This window comes from Pongo pygmaeus, chromosome 1, assembly GCF_028885625.2.
Source record: "Pongo pygmaeus isolate AG05252 chromosome 1, NHGRI_mPonPyg2-v2.0_pri, whole genome shotgun sequence".
Taxonomy (NCBI): domain Eukaryota; kingdom Metazoa; phylum Chordata; class Mammalia; order Primates; family Hominidae; genus Pongo; species Pongo pygmaeus.
In genome coordinates, this window is record NC_072373.2 from 35553564 (window position 1) to 35572540 (window position 18977).

At 43.1% G+C, this 18977-nt stretch overlaps 1 long non-coding RNA gene across 1 annotated transcript in view; it reads left to right on the forward strand.

The window, feature by feature from the left end:
• Positions 1–14092, forward strand: part of LOC129043795 (uncharacterized) — a 169304-nt gene extending 155212 nt beyond the window's left edge. The window contains exons 5-6 of the long non-coding RNA XR_008504529.1: positions 2189–2291; positions 12383–14092. This is a non-coding gene — a long non-coding RNA (uncharacterized LOC129043795). The remainder of the gene's footprint in view (positions 1–2188; positions 2292–12382) is intronic.
• The last annotated feature ends 4885 nt before the right edge of the window (positions 14093–18977 follow it).

The window sequence follows — 18977 nt, forward strand, 5'->3', positions numbered from 1 at the left end:
CAGAATGCGGAAAACAGTTCTTATCTTCAGAAAGCCCGCAGAGATACTGTGAAAATGACCTACTCAGTTTTAGGAAATCATTTTGGGGTGTGTGTGTGTGTGTGTGTGTGTGTGTGTGTGTGTTTAAGAAGGGCTCTATGGAAGTGACCCCATTAGAAATTAACTTTTAAGAATATATTTTAACCATTAGGGGTACCTCTTAAGAATCGCCTGTTAGTGATATATTTTAATTTTATTTTGCAATGTCTTTTGAAGACTTTGCTCTTGGTAAACTAGGCATTTTAGAGAGATACCTAGATGAATTATCTCCATCCTTAAAGGAAAATGCTTTTAGTGAGATAAAGAGACTTATAAAAACATAACAAGGCAATGGATTGGAACAGTGCCAGAGAGGATGCTCCTACGGGGACCAGTTTTGGAGCACTGGAGTTAGGGCTCTACTTGTCCCAGCATTGTGGTGAACAGTCTTTGCTTTTTCATTTAAAACTACGGCCAGGCACAGTGGCTCATACCTGTAATCCCACCACTTTGGGAGGCCAAGGTGGGTGGATTGTTTGAGCTCAGGAGTTTGAGACCAGCCTGGGAAACCTGGCAAAACCCCATCTCTACAAAAAATTAGCTAGGTGCATTACCTGTAGTCCCAGCTACTTGGGAGGCTGAAGTGGGAGGATCACCTAAACCTGGGGAGGTCAAGGCTGCAGTGAGCCGTGATTGTGCCACTGCACTCCAGCCTAGGAAATAATAGAATGAGACCTCATTCCTCCCCACAAAAAGAACATAATAGACCATTATGAGCCTATCACACTTTAATTTATTTAACCTCCTTTTGGGTGAAATTGACATTTTCCATGTGAAAGAGGAATTTTATTCTAACTTCAGAAGCAAATCTAGAGAATGCATGAGCCTTTCAAAGGTAAGTTCTGTGGTATGCTCTAAAAACAAATATGGTGTAAATGAGACTCAAAAGCTTTCCACTCACATGGTAGTGGGCCACCCTGACTTGTCCCACCTCTAGTAGCTGAGACAGAAGGAGACCTGTAGCCCAGCCTGCTACATGCATGCTGTCTCTCACACGTCAGGTGACATTTCTGTGCAGAGTAATGCCAGGGTGTGGCGGGGTCAGGCCTATCTCCCTTCAGACCCTAAACTATTTACCAGGCTTCCATGTAAATTAAATTTATAAAGAGCACTGAATCTCCTCTGAAATACAAAGACCCTCTGCTGAATGAGTGTGGAGATCCCAGAGCCAAGATGTGGAGGATGAGGAGTCAAAGACACACGGAGAGAAACTCTTCTAGGTGGCAGGGAGGGTGTGTTAGCTCAGAACATCATCCATGGGTGAGGTCTTTCAGAAGCCTAGTTGATGTCAGTTTCACAAACAAATGAGCCACAATTTGAATAGGAATGATGGAAATGATTTTCACTTTTCTAGGAGAGAGAATGAGGGTATAATACTGGGCTCAATGAAGACCGTATGACCTCCTGGGGCTCTGGATATCCATGGGGTACACCTTCTGATCCTGGCCCACAGTGGCACTTCTTGAGTTCCTTTCAAGACCATGGCCATGAAGGCCTGATAGGAAGACCTGCTGTGTTGTCATCACAAAGGGAAAAAAGTGGTCATGCTTTGGCCTTTCTGGTCCACAATTTCCCATTCTGGGGTTCTGTGAATCTAAAATGCAGCTCCAGGCTCTGTGGGTTTAGTCCTCCCTCTTCTCTTCAGCATCCTCTGAAGCTTGTCTGCTGAAGGCTGGAGAGCTGTTTCCCCACATGGGTCTTCGGGGGTGTGGGCAGGGTCTGGGGCCTCTTGTTTCCACCCATTTTTTCTCCCTGCTCCTGGACTCTCATATTTCTCATTACTATTCTGTCAGGCTGCTGCTAAGTTAGGAGTTCACAGGAAGGGGAGGTCTATGGGAAGGCCTCAGTTAGTAGCAGTCTGTACCTTGTCACTGCAGGCCAAGACTTTAGGCAAAATTTTCCACTAGACTGTGTTTATTCTTTTAAAAACCTACCTCGAAAGTTGTCACCAGAAAAAAATCACTCTAATGCAATCATGTTAAAGAGATGAATAATATGCTTTTTCTAAGTACTGCTTTTTAATAAATCACTCTAATGAAATGAGTTTCTAAGTCAATGTTTCAGTCATGGCCATCTTTATTTAGCCTTTCTCTTTACTCATTGGACTCAGAGCCAGCCTTGACAATGTGCTGATGGCAACCTAGAACATAAGCAGAGGAGTATACAGGATGAGAACTTGATGGTCTCAGGAAAAATGGACAACATTTCCTCAGGTAGGCCTGGAGAGAACAACTCAGTGGTACAACAGCAGGTGTTAAGGTGTGGATCAAATCCCCCCAGTCAAGCTAGCTTTTGATATTCACTCAAGAATCTATCCAAGGATGGCTGATGAATGTGGTTAAATTTGGGAGACAAAGAGGAAAGACATAGGGCCCAGAAAGGGATGAACAAGTATGACGTGGGGTCTTATGGCCCCAGTCAATGGATTGGATTAAGGATGTAGCTTCTGGTCCCAGAACAGGAGTCCTCAACAGGTGAAGCAAATAGAATTAAGGCTTCTTCCCCCTAAGGTTAAGGTCTTAGGCAAATACCCAATCCCAAGGTGAAGCCAACACAGTAGGCAGATTCACTATAATTTTAGAGCTACTCAAACTCCAGTATCTTGCTCACTAAACTTGAGATCCAGATAATTTCTGACTATGAAGAAGACCTGGAGGTGATACCGCAGACCTAATACATGGGTCTTGGTTACAGTATTCAGAGCCTAAAAGAGTAGGTAGGTCAAGTTTAGGTCCACTAGACAAAAAACTACTGCTTCCTGCCATTCAAGAATAGGTGGGCTGGAGCCTGTATCTAGAGACCATTAAAGATCCAGGTGTGAGGACCTAGCGCAGAGGAAGCCAGGTAGGGGCTGACACTGTCTTGGCTCATATTCATACTAAGACTCACTTTTGAGCTGTACTTTGTCAACTTTTTATTGCATATCTACTTTGGTCCACATATCCAAATGATTCTTTAATTCCCTTAGTTACCATAACATCCTCATGAAGATAGCTTATGATTTCAATCTTAGAGATAAGAAGACAGATACTATTAATTTATATAAAATAAATTGTTACATTAATTATTATTGGAATTATAATTCTTATGATACAAACACAAATCCTTATGTTTCCATAGGAGAAAGCTATATTAGTTTCCTCCTGCTATTGTGACAAATTACCACAAATGTAGTGGCTTAAAACAATATATATTTATTGTCTTATAGTTCCAGACATTAGAAGTCTGAAATCAAGGTGTCTGCAGGGATAGCTCCTTCTGGTGACTTCAGGGAAAATTCATTGCCTGGCCTTTTGCAGCTCTTAGAGACCACCTGCATTCCTTGGCTTGTGGCCCCTTCCTTACATCACTCCAATCTCTTGCTTCCATTTTCACAGCTCCTACTACTGACTCTTATCCCACAGTCTTCCTCTGATAAGGACCTTGTGATTAGACTGAGTCAACCTTGATAATCCCCCCATCTCAAGATCTTTAGCTTAATCACATCTGTAAAGTCCCTTTTTCCATGTGAGGTGACACCTTCACAGGTTCTGGGGATTAGGACATAAACATTTTTTTAAAGCAGGGTGGGATTATTCTGCCTACCACCAGAGAGAACAAAGGGAAGTGCTTTAAGCTGGGGAGTTGAAGGTGGCCAGACAGAAGGAAGAATCTTAACTTTCTCTGAGGCTGGTGTGGAGCAGGAATAGGAACCCTCTGGCATGCAGGAACTTTAGCAAAGGAAGGCTATAGAAGACTGGTCCTCAGCAGGGAAGGAACACTGGCAGGGGGATCTTTGAGCTGCCCAGAGCAACAGAGACCAAGACATTTAGCAAGACCCACTGTCAACAGCAGCATCTTGTAGCTAAAGAAATATCCAGAAAAGTGATGACTATCCTGCAGACATGTGGGCCTACTCCCCTGGCTTTCTGAGGACATATAAGCCAGGATTTTTTTTGTATAAAGTAAAAGAGTAGGGGAAGGGATCCCCCAAATGACTAAAATAGAATATCTAGTCAGGTTGACCCATGGGGCTGAAACAAGATTCAATATCGTTTTGAGAGTTTTTTTTTTTGTTTTTTTTTTTTTAAATGTGACATTGGACCTTTCTATTGTCATTTAAAAGCTATGCCTCTTGCAGTTACAAACTTTTCACCATGGCCGTTGAAGGTGGAAGGGCAAGTAAGGGCACAGAACAAAGAGTTTTCTGACAATATTCTCGAAGCAGTCTTTATACCGGGATTAGCAATGAAGGGCCACCTCACTTCCAAATCCTCCTCACTTGGAGGCTAAACCTAAGCCAAACTACCTGCTCGTGAGTCAGGCTCCTTAAATGGCAGATATTATCAGAATAAAAATAACCATATTAATAAGTTTATCCATCGGGGGGATGAAAAGGTGGTAGGGTATTCCCAAAAGGAAAATTAATTTCCTTTTATAATCTGCTGTAGTTTATTTCACATATTCATGACCCGCCCAGTATGTTTTTTCTTTATGATGAGCCATAAAAATGACAAAATACATTAGCCAAGTTCTTCGTTTCTGCTAAAATGACCATATTCAAAAATAATAACAGAGACTTGTATCAGCGATGCAAAAGATGCATGAAGTAATTGGGGCTTAATTTGTACACAAACTGTCAAGGCAGTTTTCCTCACGGCCTGCATCTTCTGAATTCATTAGTCTCTAATTACGGCCAGTGGGGACCAGCAGTTAGAAGGTTAAAGAGGTTCTGACAGGCCTAATCATTGCTCAGGAAGCTGAAAATGTATGCAAAGTCTCGGCAGATGGGGTGAGAGCGGCTTCTGCCAAGTGATAACTGTTATTCCTTTGCACCTCCAAAGCTGTCATCCTAATAGGCACATTTTAAATTTATTAATGCTCTAGTTACAATGCATACACAGTCTCTAATGGTATGGCATTCTGAGTATATAAACTGAGCAATTAACACATATTACCTGGTAATGGTAAAATTATTTGTTGCCTGTTTGACTTTTTTGGGGGAGGGGGTGTCTCCTATTCCAGTAAGAATTGTCCCAGGGAAAGCTTCCCTTTGTTAAAATATAATCAGAGCTCCCCTGGAGATAAATTTCTCTCTTTACTTGGATACAACAAACCAATCTGAATGTCTTGGTTTGTGCTTTCCCCAACCTGCCTCGTCAATCCCCAATTTCCGACCTCTCATGCTAGAATCTGATAGTTAAAAACAATTCTGGTAAGATGCTTGGTCGGACTTTAGGGAAGAGGTGGAGCACTCCAGGCTTTGATGATATGACCCTTTAAAGTGAGAAGAAACCCAAGCTCATATTTCTCATCACTGATTTCTTACTAACACATGAAAGTAAAGCTATGTATGTACTTTCCAACTGACAATTCCACAGTCATCAATATCTTATATCCTTCTTTCGTGGCCTCCCTGACTTTCATCCTGATTGCTTTAACACTAACTAATCACCAGCAAGAGGTGCTTTTTTTTTTTTTTTTTTTTTTTTTTGGAAACAAACGAGGTCTCTTGTGTTTCCTGTGACTGTAGCCATGACATGGGAAGGGCCTTTAATTAAATGCAGCACTTAGTGCAACAATTGTTTGCATGGAGGAGGCTATAGAAATGGAGACAGCTGGAATGGATAGTCCCTAAATTGTAGGCTTCGTCGGGACTACAAGATTCATAAGCAGTCCTAATAGCATGATAAGGTGTTAATCTCAGCAACAGAGCAATTATCTGCCCAGTGACTGACTGCCACTCTCTGCACCCACTAGCCCGTTGCAGCTAATTGATTTACACTGTATAAAAGTAATATAACAACAACAAATGTCTCAGAGACTTTATGTTAATTAAAAACTGTGGTTAATTTCCCTACTAGGGGATCTGTTTGAAATTTTTATACCACATAGGAAAGATATCAAACTACTAGGTAATAAGTTTTCTTTGCCAAGTACCAAATAACCCATCCACTGTGGTTCCTTCAGTAGCTGCAAGAATAACCCTGGTTGATTAACAAATATGAGCTGTGTGACTTCGGGCAAGTGTCTTCATCTTTCTGAGCTTCAGTTTTACTATCCCAGTGTGAGCGGTTGGGCTACACAACTTCTCTAAGATCTTTTTCAGTTCTAAAAGTCCAACATTTTATGAATTCCAATGCCATGTAGCCAGGAGAGGATTATATAATTGAGCCGTAGCCCGGCTAGTTAGGAACAAGTCAGGCCTTTCATCTTCCATGTCTCATTCTCAACGTGGAAGTTTAATCCGGTTTCTGATCATTCTGTTTATTTATAACTTTTTTTTAAAACATGTGCACAGTGGACTTTTCCGGCCCCCTTGCTGTATTCTTGCTATATGAGATATCCATTCATTTCCAGAGATTTAAAAAAACTGTTTTCAGCATTGCTTTAATGGGAAATCCAGTGAAGAGAGTCTAGACATGCCCTGCAGTGGGTGTCAGCTTACTGGGTGTGATGTGGCACTGTGGGGAGAAGGGACATCTTTGGGTTGCATGAACTGTGAGTATGCGGGGTCTGCTCAGTGGCCTCACCTACGCATGTGAGTGTGGACCCCACTCTATGGCACTCTAGTCAGCTCTGGCCTCATCTGGCTTTCAGTTCCCTGTCTATAGAGTAAAAGTGCCAGGCTGAATGCTCTCTAAAGTCTATTTCATCAACAGCGTTTGATGACTCTGATTCATTCTGACAAAAAGGAATTTCCTCAAAATTAGAGCTTTTCAAGCCAAATGGTATTTAGAAGAAACAGCAGGTAGAGAGAGAAAGAAGAGGCCTGAAAACCCTTTATAAGGAGAAAAGTTTGCATGGAAACCTTCATCATTTTGTGGATGGCAGGCCATAGTGGGAGGCACAATTTATACTCCAGTAAAAATAAAAATATTGATTAAGATTATTAGCTGAAGTTAAAAAAGAATGACCTGGGACTCTAGCATCCATGTAGAAAGCTGGGGGCTGCATTCCCTCCTTCAGGTGTCTCATCCGACTAGTCTAAGCCCTGCTGGAAGTGGTGCTGTAGCTGGCTCATCCCTGATGGTGAAGGAGAGTGATCACCGACTCTCCCCTGGAAATGCTCCCATCATGTTAAGGTTATCCATTTTCTAGATGGTGATTCTTGAAGAATGCATCACCTACATCAGAAATCCTGAAAGGCTTGTTATATAAAAAGTAAGCATAGGAGCCAACTTTTTTTTTTTTTAAAGTTGATCTTTATGCCCAACTGAAGTTGGAAAATCACAGTTCTAGAAAGCAGAGGGCCAGGCTGCCTAATGTTCTTCCCTCCAAGAACAGTGCTCTTCATTTTTCACTCTATGTGGCTGACTCACAGCCCTCTATGGCGAGGGTGGAGTGCCTAGCATGGAAGTTCCTCCTGTGGGACCTGCCCAGGAGCAAGGCCACAGCCGTGAGCTAGAAGCCAAGGTTGTTGCAGGCAAGCCCAGCTCTGCCCAGAGACCCCATCCTTCCAGCATGAAATGGAACCAGGCTTATTGGAGTCTGGTGGGCCTTCTTGGTCTGAGCCATTTTTACCCAGAGCCTTAGCTGTGAAGCTTCAGGAGGCTTCCACTGCGGGGCTTCAATAACATGTGGGAGTCTAAGAAAAACTATGCCCAGCTCTCTGCATTCAGGCTTACTCTACTTTGCCTACATCCATCCAGTCACACATATGCAATAGGCCCCTAGTCATTGCAGTTCCTTGGAACTGTGACAACCTCAGAGTTACTCAAGCCCAGTGTTAATCTTAGGAGAGAAGAAAATTAAAAGACTCTGTGGAGTGGAAATCCATTAGTATAATTTCCAGACTCAGTTTGGGAGAATGACTACTAGAAGTAGCATAGTGTAGCAATGTGATGGGACCTGAACCCAGTCTGCCTCAAAATCCTGTCGTGAAATCTTGGCTCTATTTCCTGTCCATGGATCCATGGGTAAGATGCTTAACTTTTCTATGCCTTTGTTTCCTTATTATAGGTAGAGAATAATACTACTTCCCCCCCAGGGTTGTTCTGAGGATTAAAAGAGTTAATAAATGTACAGTTTTTAGAGCTGTGCTCAGCAGACAGCAAGAACTCATTAAATGTCAGCCATGACTACTTCTGGATAATCTATGAGCAGGCCCTGACCTTAGAAGGGGCCCACACTTGATTTAATGCCCTGCTTTTGCCATCTTAAAATTCTTAGTATTAATAATTTGTAAACAAAAAATCCCACATTTCCATTTTGCACTGGACCCCACAAATTATATAGCCGGTTCTGTCTACAAGGTTGTTGTGGGTAAAAATCTCACATCTATACGGTATTGAAACTAAAATGATCAACCTGAGCATTATCTTATGGAGAAAGACTAGATTTTTCTCTAAACAAAATGTGGGCTAAGGTAAATATTCTATGCACATTTGCAGGGCACCAGTGATTACTTGTTTATAGCGATATAATTTAGTGATAATAATATTATACATTTTCATTTGTGCTTCAAAAGTTTAGCATTACCTGGACGTCTGTACTTGTCAACATTGAAATGAACAGTAGTCAGTCTTAAACTTAAAAAAAAATTCTATTATGATTCTAAATTTCCTGTATTAGTTTCTAGATTTTTAAAATATAGATTTGTCATTTTTTCTCCTAAAGATGGAAACAATATAATATTAGTTTTCTGCATTCCCTAAAGTTCCCACCATAGTCCTTGGCAACTAATCATTACTTAGTAAATCATTTTGAAGATGACCAATAAGATGATCATATGTCGTTGATCTCATGAGTGATGGTGGATATATCTGGGTAATAATGAAATTCATATACAATTAGCCCCTTCCAGAAATACATATTTTGATTGTTTTCAGTTCATGGGCTTTGATTAAAATTTAAAAACTAGGTTATATGGGAGACTCTACTGCTTATTTTGTGGGAATTGCTAGCAACCATTCCATGATGAGCAAAGGATTTTTTCTCAATAATATCCCACTATAGGCCTTTATTAAATTCCAGAATATTAGAACTACATAGGACCTTAGAAATCATTTTGTCAGTGCCTGATTTTGCAGATGAGGAGACTGATACCCACAAAGGTTGTGATTTCTGAAAGTCTCAAAGTTCATTGGTGCTTGGCAAGGGGTTCACCAACTTCCTAGGTTGTTAAACAGGGGATGATCCATGTGGAGGGGCAGTCTGGGGCATAGATGAGTCACTCCAAACTGGGCAACCCATCGATAATGAGCTGGCCACCATTGGCTGGCATTAACCACCTTGTAGGATTGCAAAAAGAAAACCTCAGTCACAACTCAACTTCCCTCTAGCACTGGGTTCTTCCTGGGTCAGTGGCTTGAGATTTCTTAAGCTAATATTTTCTCCCTCCCTGCTCCCTCCCTCTTCCTTTATATCCCACTTTCTCTGGAAAAACTGCACTGCAAGTATGCCTTTAAATCTTTCTGTATCCAGGTTTAGACAAGCAGCTTTTGAATGTAAAGTTTGAGTATTGGAAATCTTTGTTTCTAGTGCTGTGGAAAGTGAGTCCTGTCTAGCTGTGAGGAGGGGACTCTGGGGGTATTCCTGAAAGCATTTGGTGCATCCAAGAGCAAGGTGGGGTAGATGTGAAGCATATTAATTGATGCTTCAGAGCCTTAACTATAAGTCAGGGGTCTTGCTTCCCCAGCTGCCCTGTAACTCCTTTTGAAATTGGTTCCATTTATCTTTTTGCTTGTTCTGTTACTTGGAGAGACATCCCTCCCTCTCTCCCGCTCTTTCTTCACTGGCCTAGCACTGCCAGGGAGGGGGCAGAAGCCTGCTGGGAGCAATGCCCTTGTGCCTTGTCAGCTATCCCTGGGTGAGAAGCAGCAGCCTCTAGGCAGCCCATTGGTCCCACTGCCAGGATTGCAGGAGGCGGACATCAATGCATGTATTAGTTCATTTTCATACTGCTGATAAAAACATACCCAACACTGGGTAATTTATACAGGAAAAAGGGTTTTAATGGACTTACAGTTCCGTGTGGCTGGGGAGGCCTCACAATCATGGCAGAAGGCAAGAAAGAGAAAGTCATGTCTTAATATGGATGGCAGCAGACAAAGAGAGAGCTTGTGCAGGGAAACTCCGCCTTATAGGACCATCAGATCTCGTGAGACTCATTCACTATCACGAGAACAGCATAGGACAAGACCTGCCCCCATGATTCAATTACCTCCAACCAGGTCCCTCCCACAACATATGGGAATTCAAGACGAGATTTGGGTGGGGACATAGCCAAACCATATCAATGCATGAGCCTGAGGGTTCCTTGTCCTTACCAGTGCAGGCGATGTGATTTTTTTCAGAAAGCCTTCTTCTTTAGGTGCTACGTGTCAGGTGACGGTTGAGAACCGGGGGAACCAGGACTCCTATTTACCAGATGGAGCTAAGCTAAAAAGGGAGGGTGAGGGAGAGGAAATTGCTATATGGATTCTGGCTGTTCACTTGAAGATGTGAGGCAAACGTGTCCTTCAACTGGGCTGGGAAACAGGGCCAGCTCTGAGTGACAAGGAGCACCCTTAGAGGGTAAATGAGGGAAAAGGACCCTATTGTGTCACTGTCTTGGTCATACTTTGGGTGGAAGCACATCACCTTGGTGGATATGGGGACCTAGGGTCTTTCTCCCTGTAACATAGGAGGCCCTTAATGTTCATTGCCCTTGTCTTTATGGGATTTTCAGAGCTTTGAGCAATCTGGACAGTGGGGACAGTAGGAGACTGGGACTTTCTATGGATAGCATCGCTAGAGACCTTATCCTAAACTGAAAACCTCAGAAATATTTGGCCTGTTCTCTTACCGGCTGTGTAAACTTTGGAAAGTTACTTAGTCCCTTTTGTGCCTCAGTTTCCTCACCTGATTGTGGAGATCAAATCTGCACCTGCTTTATAGGATTATTAAGCCATCCTAATGAGATAATATATGTAAAAAGTTTAGAACAGTGCTTGGTTCAATGCAAGATCTTATTGAAAGTTTGCTATTATTTTTATCATTATTGGTGTGATGTGGTGTGGTGTGTGTGTGTGTGTGTGTGTGGTTGTGATAGCCAACACCAAGGATGTCATGGTCACTGCATGAAGAATAAAAACTTAAATGTTTTGGCTGGAGAAAATGGAAATGGTGAAGTGACCTCCTTGGGATCTTCCATCCTGTTGGGAAGAGGAGGTAGTGGTTATCATATATAAGGAAGTATTCTAAAAACTACAAACTCACATTGCAGTACAATCCTAATCCCACATTATTAGACTGCTGGCTCAAAGTTCTTCTGGCTCAAAGTTCTTCTGGCTCAAGGTTTTCAAGTGTCAAGTGTGTATTGAGCTCTCACAGGATACAGAGCTGGGGGCCTGGCACACTCATTCATCAATTCATTCATTCACTTAAACACTTGCTGAGCATCTATCATGTGCCCGGCACTAGGAAAGAGCACTGACAGAGAACAATATTTGCCCTCACAGAACTTAGGCTCTAATTGTTAGGTAGATAATAAACGTATAAACAAGTCATTTTATCATATACTATCATGTGATCAGCATATTAAAGAAGGCAGGATGAAGGGATAAGTATTACTGATAATGGGATGGTCTATGAAAGCTTTTCCAGAGGAGGTGATACTGAACACCCTTGAATGAGTGGAGTGAGAGTGTCAGAGGCAGAGGAAGTAGGAAGTAGCAAGGCCTTGATTTATAGCTGAGTGAAGCAGGCAAAGGAGATGAAGATTAGAGACACGGGCAGGGGCTGGGAAATAGGCAGAGTAAGGAGTTTAGATTTTATTCTGAGCATTATTGGAAGACATTGGAGTATTTGGGCTGGACAGAATGGCACAATGTGATGTATGCTTCAGAGTGATCACTCTGACTGCTGTAAAGATAGTAGATTATAGAAGGTCCAAGGGTAGAGGCAGAAGCAGAAACCAGTTAGGATGTCATTACACTAATCTAGGAAACAACCCCAGGAAACTTGGCCTAGGATGATAAGAGCAAAGATGTCAGAAGTGAGGTTAGAGCTAAAAGAACTTACTTCTGTAACGTGGGAGAAAGAGAAGAAGCCAGGATGACTATTAGGTTCTCGATCTGAGCAACCAGAGGAGTGGGGTTGTGCTTAACTGAAATGGGGAAGATTGGGAGAGGAACAAACTTGGCAGGGAAGTCTAGAGTCCTACTCTGAACTGCTTTGGTTGATCTGGACATACCAATTAGACATCTGAGTGGAGGTGTCTAAGTAGGCAGCTGGGTAAGAGTCTGAAGTTCAAAGAGAGGTCAGGGGACAGAGATAAAGATTTGGGAGTTATCCTATATAGCATTAGGTAGGACCATTGAACTTGTCTTTTTTTTTACAGGTGAAAAAGATTGATCATCAGATGTTTCTTATGTATCAACCTGATATTTAAATCCATGAAGGAGAGAGATGACAAAGGCAGGTGGAATAGATAGAGAAGAGGTTCAAGGTCTGAGCTCTACATTACTCAAACTGTTAGAGATTAGGAAGAAGAGGAAGACCTGGCAAAAGAATGTCCTGGGATGTAGAAAGAAAACCAGAAGCTTGCGGTCTCTGGAAACCAAATGAAGAAAGGGCTTCCAGAAGGACAGACAAAGTGTAGTGTGTCAAAGGCTCCTGAGCAATCAGAGGAGAGCACAAAGGGGCTCACAGGACTTTGGTATCTGGATCTCCCAGTGACACTTCCTGATCAAGAGAAACTGTCAGACCAACAGGGGCACTTTCTGAAACCAGCAGTTCTTCAGTGCCCAAATACAACCTTGATGGTTTGATTTTGGAGGATGGCAATTCACTAACAGCACTCCCCAGTGATAAATATGAAAACCAATAAAACCCCCCACCCAAGGTAACCTCTCCCAGCTCCTCGCTTTGAGTAAAGCGAGTAACCTCCATTTCTGCCAACTCCTGTCTTGTCTGAAGCCACATTTCCCCAGCAATGTCACACATATGCATTTCTTGATCCTGGTCATTTCTCCTCTTGGGAGATGAATCATAAAGAAAATGAGATCTGTGTGCCCTGGTGACTATGGATGCAAGAGTCTGCTGCCCTGGAGGGAAGAGCTGGAAAAGTAGATGGCAAAGGCGGGTGGGGTGGAAGCAGTGGAGAAGGCGTCTTTGCAGGGGATCAAGGTGACAGAGTGATTAGTTACGTTGTTTTGGCATGTGAGAACAGGGGGTTATAAAAATGGATACAGGAAGAGGGAGAGAAAGTAAGGACTAAAACATGAAGCCAGTCATGAATGTTTTTACATAAAAAGCAGCAGATTTATGGCAAATATGTGATGTTTCCACATTTTCTGCCCCCAGTTAGCAGGGGCAGCGCAAATAGCATTACTGTGGAGCTGAACTTTGGGTAAAAGATTAACAGCCAGTCCTTTTTCTCCAGTGTCTGCTTCCTTCTGGGCTTTCCCTGGGGGAAAAGGAGGGCTGGCATGGATGTGCCTGCAGCCCTCACCCTGAATGTTCTTCCACGCCTCTCTGTTCATTCACTGTTTAGTCATTCCTCAGGCATAGATTGGGCCCACTGTGTGCCCAGCACCGACCTGGCATAGGATGGACATAGAGATGGAAAAGGTACAGGGAGCAGGTGACAGAGACAAAGCAAGGTCATGGAGAATAGCAGAGTAAGACAGAAGATGAAGGCAGAAGATGGGGTTCTAGAGAAAGCGAGAGCAGGACTGACCCGTGTCTGCCTCACCTGTTATTGCTGTAGCCTCTTCTCCTTGGAGTATCCCTCCTGCTCTTGCATCACCTTAGGAACTTGGATCACAGAGGAAAGTTATGGCCTGGATATGTTGTAGTAGGAGGGGATAAACACATTTGGAGACAGAAATGCTTGGGGAGCGAGTGTTTTGGGGGGATGAGACTTTCCAGGTCTCTCAATTCACAGTATGTAGGTAGTTCACTGCACAGCTTGAATAAGAGACAACTCTCCGGAGTGGTTGGCTTTCATCCAAAAAATGTGTTTTGGGCCTCAGATTTCCAACGGAAGGGCTGAAGCGTGACTCGCCTGACGTCAACTACTGAAGTCCACCTGCCCCTGCCCTATCAGGTGTGGAAATGCTGGGGTTCCTCTCTCAGAACCTACTTCCTGAGATGTCAAAATATACCCAAGAGTATTTCTGGGCCTTCTCCAATCCGAAACTGTTTAGTTTTTGTGTGTGTGTGCCTACTTGGCCTCACTAAAAGACAGAGGTGGCCTGGGTGAAATGCAGATATCTAGAGGCTCTCTGACAAAGCTCAGGCCACCAGCCCCAGGCCAGCCTGTGGGTAGTCCTGGCTGACAGTCACTTCATACCTCACCTGGGCTTTTTGCCAAATTCAAAGTGTGTGTATATGTGGAGTGCCGGGTTCCCACCACTGACAGTCTGTAAGTCATTCACTTAGCTCAATTTGTCTTACTTTCTTCTGAAATTTCTTCCTTCTTGTTTTTTTTTCCCAGGAGAAACCAGGAGAAGCAGTCCTAGGGCAGCCTCTGGGCCAGCTTTCCCTAATAAGAAGGCAGAGCTCCTCTTCACTCAGACTTCAGACCTATAGAGGCAGCCTGGAGTCCCGGGATGCCCTTGCACTCAGAGATGTCCCCAGAGTCCTAGAGAAATGGAGGATAACTAGGAGGAAACTGTTCGTGGCTGGTGATGGGGTCTATACGTTCTTGTCCATCTCAGTGCTGTCTGCTATTGAATTTTTGTGTAGATCACATTAACTTAAAGCCAGTTCTCAAGAAGCTCCCCCCGCCCCCGGCATATCCACCGGTTGCTCCCCTTTCCTGCCATTAATCAGTGTCTGCTAATTAGAGAACAAATTCCTATTTGTCCAAACAGTTGCCAACACCCCCACCCCAAGGCAGTTAAATGAGGATAAATGAATCAGTCTTATTAAAAAATGACTTAAATTTATCAAATTCTATTTATGTTTCTTTTACATCCCAATTTTCTATAGATTTAGTGACTCCAAATGATAAGGTCTCAAGCTTATAATTTATCCCTTGAGTAACACAAAGCTTGGTGGTATTTCAGTAATATTCATGACAACAGCAGCAGTTGTGCTAATAAGGACTGATGTCACCAGAGCAGTTTCTATGTGCCAAGCATGGTGCACAACACTTTACATGCATTATATCATTTAATTTTCACAAAACCTCGCAGAGGTAAATATTATTATCTCCCTCTGCATATAAGGAAATGAATGTTCAGAAAGATTAAGTCAACTCACTGAGGTCCCATCGGTGCTCTTTCATATGACTTTGTTGCCGTCTCATTGAACTATTGAAATCAGAAAAACCTGGAGCCCTTGTTAACCTTCAGATTCCTGGGCCGCATCTTAGATGCAGGGAGTCAGACTTCCTAGGAGTGTGGCCCTGGAATTGTCATTTGTAAACACATTCCCCAAGAGACTTGTATGCACACTAAAGTGGGAGAATTCACAATCTCTGGCTTTTGTGATGTTTTAAACGCACTATATAATTTCAATAGCAAAAGGGTTGGGCTTTGGGAAGGGAGTGTGTGGTGAACCCTGAAAGCTGAATGGACTTCCTTCCTATGGAGGAGCAGTGGGAAAAATTGGAGGCAGAGAGCTGTGTTTCAGTCCTTGATTGAGCTTATGTGAGTTATTTTATCTCTCTCAGTCTCTATTTTTTTCATTTGTAAACCAGGAAGGATACTTTTATTTTCCAGGTGGTTGTGAGGTGTGAAAGAAATGAGAGTAGAATAAAATTTAAAAAGTTGAAAGCACTCAACAAATGTATGTGCTATTAATCATGGGTTTCCATGGGGCTGAGGAAGCCACCGCAGGCCTGTGCACAATGCCAGCCACCTTGTATGGATACAGAGGAGGCAAAAGGACTAGTGAACACTCCCAGGGACTGGATATCTTGAATATCTGTCCGGCTTTCTTGGGAGGGGCCATTTCTTCTGTAACTCAAAGGAATTTATTATTTTTAAGCCAGGGAGGCATGCTTTCTATCTGCTGCTGGTACTCCCAGACCAAGTTGTTTCACTGGGACTGAGGTGTGACTTCTGCCTCAGTTTCATCCATCTGTGCAGGGAAGAGAAAAATGTCTGCACCTCCACGGTCACACCCTCTGTTGGAAACACCTCCTTAAGCCAGAATTATTGAATGTTCTCTATGTGCCAGAATTATTATTATTATTTCATTTGATTCTCACAACAATGCCATGAAGTCTACACAGACATACCTTGGAAATACAGCGGGTTTGGTTCCAGACCACTGCAATAAAGCTAATATCGCAATAAAATGGGTCACACGAATTTTTTGGATTAGGCTTCGGCTTAAGGGAATGTTGTGGCTGGTTTGATCTTTTATCCAGACCGCTAACACTTTCTCCCTATCAGCAATAAGGCTGTTTTGCTTTCTTATCATTCCTGTGTTCACTGGAGTAGCACTTTTAATTTCCTTCAAGAACTTTTCCTTTGCATTCATAACTTGGCTAACTGTTTGGCATAAGAGGCCTGCCTAGCTTTTGGCCTATCTAAGCTTTTGACCTGCCTTCCTCACTGAGCCTAATCATCTCTAGCCTTGGATTTAACATGGAAAATATGTGACTCTTCCTTTCACTTGAACACTTGGAAGCTATTGTAGGGTTATTAACTGGTCTAATTCAATATTATTGTGTCTCAGGGAACAGGGAGGCTCAGAGAGAGAGAGACGGGAAAATAGCAAGTCAATGGAGCAGGCAGAACACACACATTTATTTATTAAGTTTGCTGTCATATGTTGGTGCAGTTCATGGTGCCCCAAAACAATTACAATAATAAGATCAAAGATTCCTGGTCATAGATCGCCATAACAGATATAGTAATCATGAAAAAGTTTGAGATATTGTGAGAATTACGCAGATATTGTGAGAAATATGACCCAGAGACAAGAAGCGAGCACATGCCGTTGGAAAAATGGCACCAACAGACTTGCTTGATGCAGGGTTACACAAACCTTCAATTTGTAAAAAAAACAAAACAAAACAAAAAAAACCCTAAAATCTGCAAAATACAATAAAGAAAACTGTAATAAAATGCAGTCTGCTTGAACTTCAATTATTCCCATTTTATAGAAGGGGAAATAGATGCAGGGAGTTTGATCTGCCTGAACTAGTAAATGGTAGAACTCTGGGACTAACGTTCCTATCCTCTATGCTACATTCCTAGGAAAGAACGCTCAGACAGGGTTGGACTGAGAGTGTGTTAAGCTTTGCGCTGTTCTGAGCCCTCTGAAGGAGTGTTCGTATTTGAAAGCACCTCCTTCCTTTCGCTGGCCCTCCACAGTGTGGCCTAAGTTATTCAATTAGGAAGGGAAATAATTGGCAGTGGAGAATGCCTCTAGCAGTGGTAATTACCTCCAGTGCCTTGTAGGAATAGTCAAGCTACATTTCAGTTTATGCTGTAAAACCTTAATTATAATATAAACAGCTGCCCTTCAGCCCAGTGGGGCAGCCTTCCCCCGCCTTCCTTCTCTGGCCTCGGAATGGCCCTGCCTCCTGAATGGTCAGGGAGGTCCAGGGGCGGAAGGAGACCTGGGAGGAGGGGAGCTGATGACTATGCGTGTGTTGGGGTTTGGAAGACTAAGCTGGAGGGAGCCACTGCCAGGGTCCCATCTTCAAGTGATGAAGCCAAAGGCAGCATCCCCATTCTTGGTACCACTCACACTGAGTCTCTTGGGGGAGCAACCTCCAGCCGTTAGCAGTCAGCCCAGTGCCATTAGGCTAGGATAGGGTTTAGCAGGCTACGGTATCATTTCAGGGTAACATCTCTTTCTATTTACTCCCCTATAAGGGAGAACAGAGTCTTCTCTTCTAGATCCAGACTTCCTGGACGTGTAGGAGCCCTGTTGAGTGCCTGGTGCACTCTAGGTAGTATGCGAGGCATGGTCGCAACGGTTCCCCATTTCAACTTCACAACACTTGGATACACAGAAAATTAACATCCTCATTTGACTGTTGAGGAAAATGAGCCTTTGAACGTTTAAATGGAGATAAGGCTTGGGAGGCTGACAGCCCTGTATGCGACTTAAGTTCAGGAAGGAGAAGGACACTCAGTATTTTTGTTCAGAGCACTGGGAAAGAGAGAGAGGGATCAGTCACCATCGGGCATTTGAGAAGGTCCGGGAACAGGGGTCTGGTGAGGAGAGGGGGGAATAACAGAGGGGCTGAAATTGCTGATTGCTGGGTTCACAGGTCTACCCACGACTGGCCCAGGTACCCCACGAGAGGTTGCTTTGTGTCATCTGACCACTGGATTGTAACCTGGGCTTAAAGAATGAGAAGTCAGTGTGGCGAGGCAGGAGTCCTCAGATGGTCAGGGCTGACTCTTCAACTCTTAAGGACAAAATGGAAAATGTGAGCTTGTTGGTGGTCTTCGAAATAGAGTGAGGAATCCATGCCCCTGAAGAGCAGGGATTATTATAGGCATGCCCTTGTTTTATTGTGCTTTGCAGATATTGCATGTTTTTACAAATTGAAGATTTATGGCAACTCTGCATACAGCAAATCTATTGATGCCGTCTTTTTCCAATATCACATGCTCACTCTGTGTCTCTGTCTCACATTTTGGTAGTTCTCCCAATATTTCACACCTTATCATTATTATTATTATATCTGTTATGATGATCTGTGGTGAGGGATCTTTGAGGTTACTACTGTAGTTGTTTTGAGGTGCCATGAACTGCACCCATATAAGACAGCGAACATAATCAGTAAACGTTGTGTGTTCTGACTGCTCCACCAACCGACTGTTTCCCTGTCTCTTTCCCTCTCCTCTGGCTCCCTATTCCCTGGGGCACAATCATATTGAAATTAGGCCAAATCATAACCCTACAATGGCTTCTAAAGGTTCAAGTAAAAGGAAGAGTCACATCTCTTACTCTAAATCAAAAGCTAGAAATGATTAAGCTTAGTGAGGAAGGCATGTGGAAAGCTGAGATGGGCT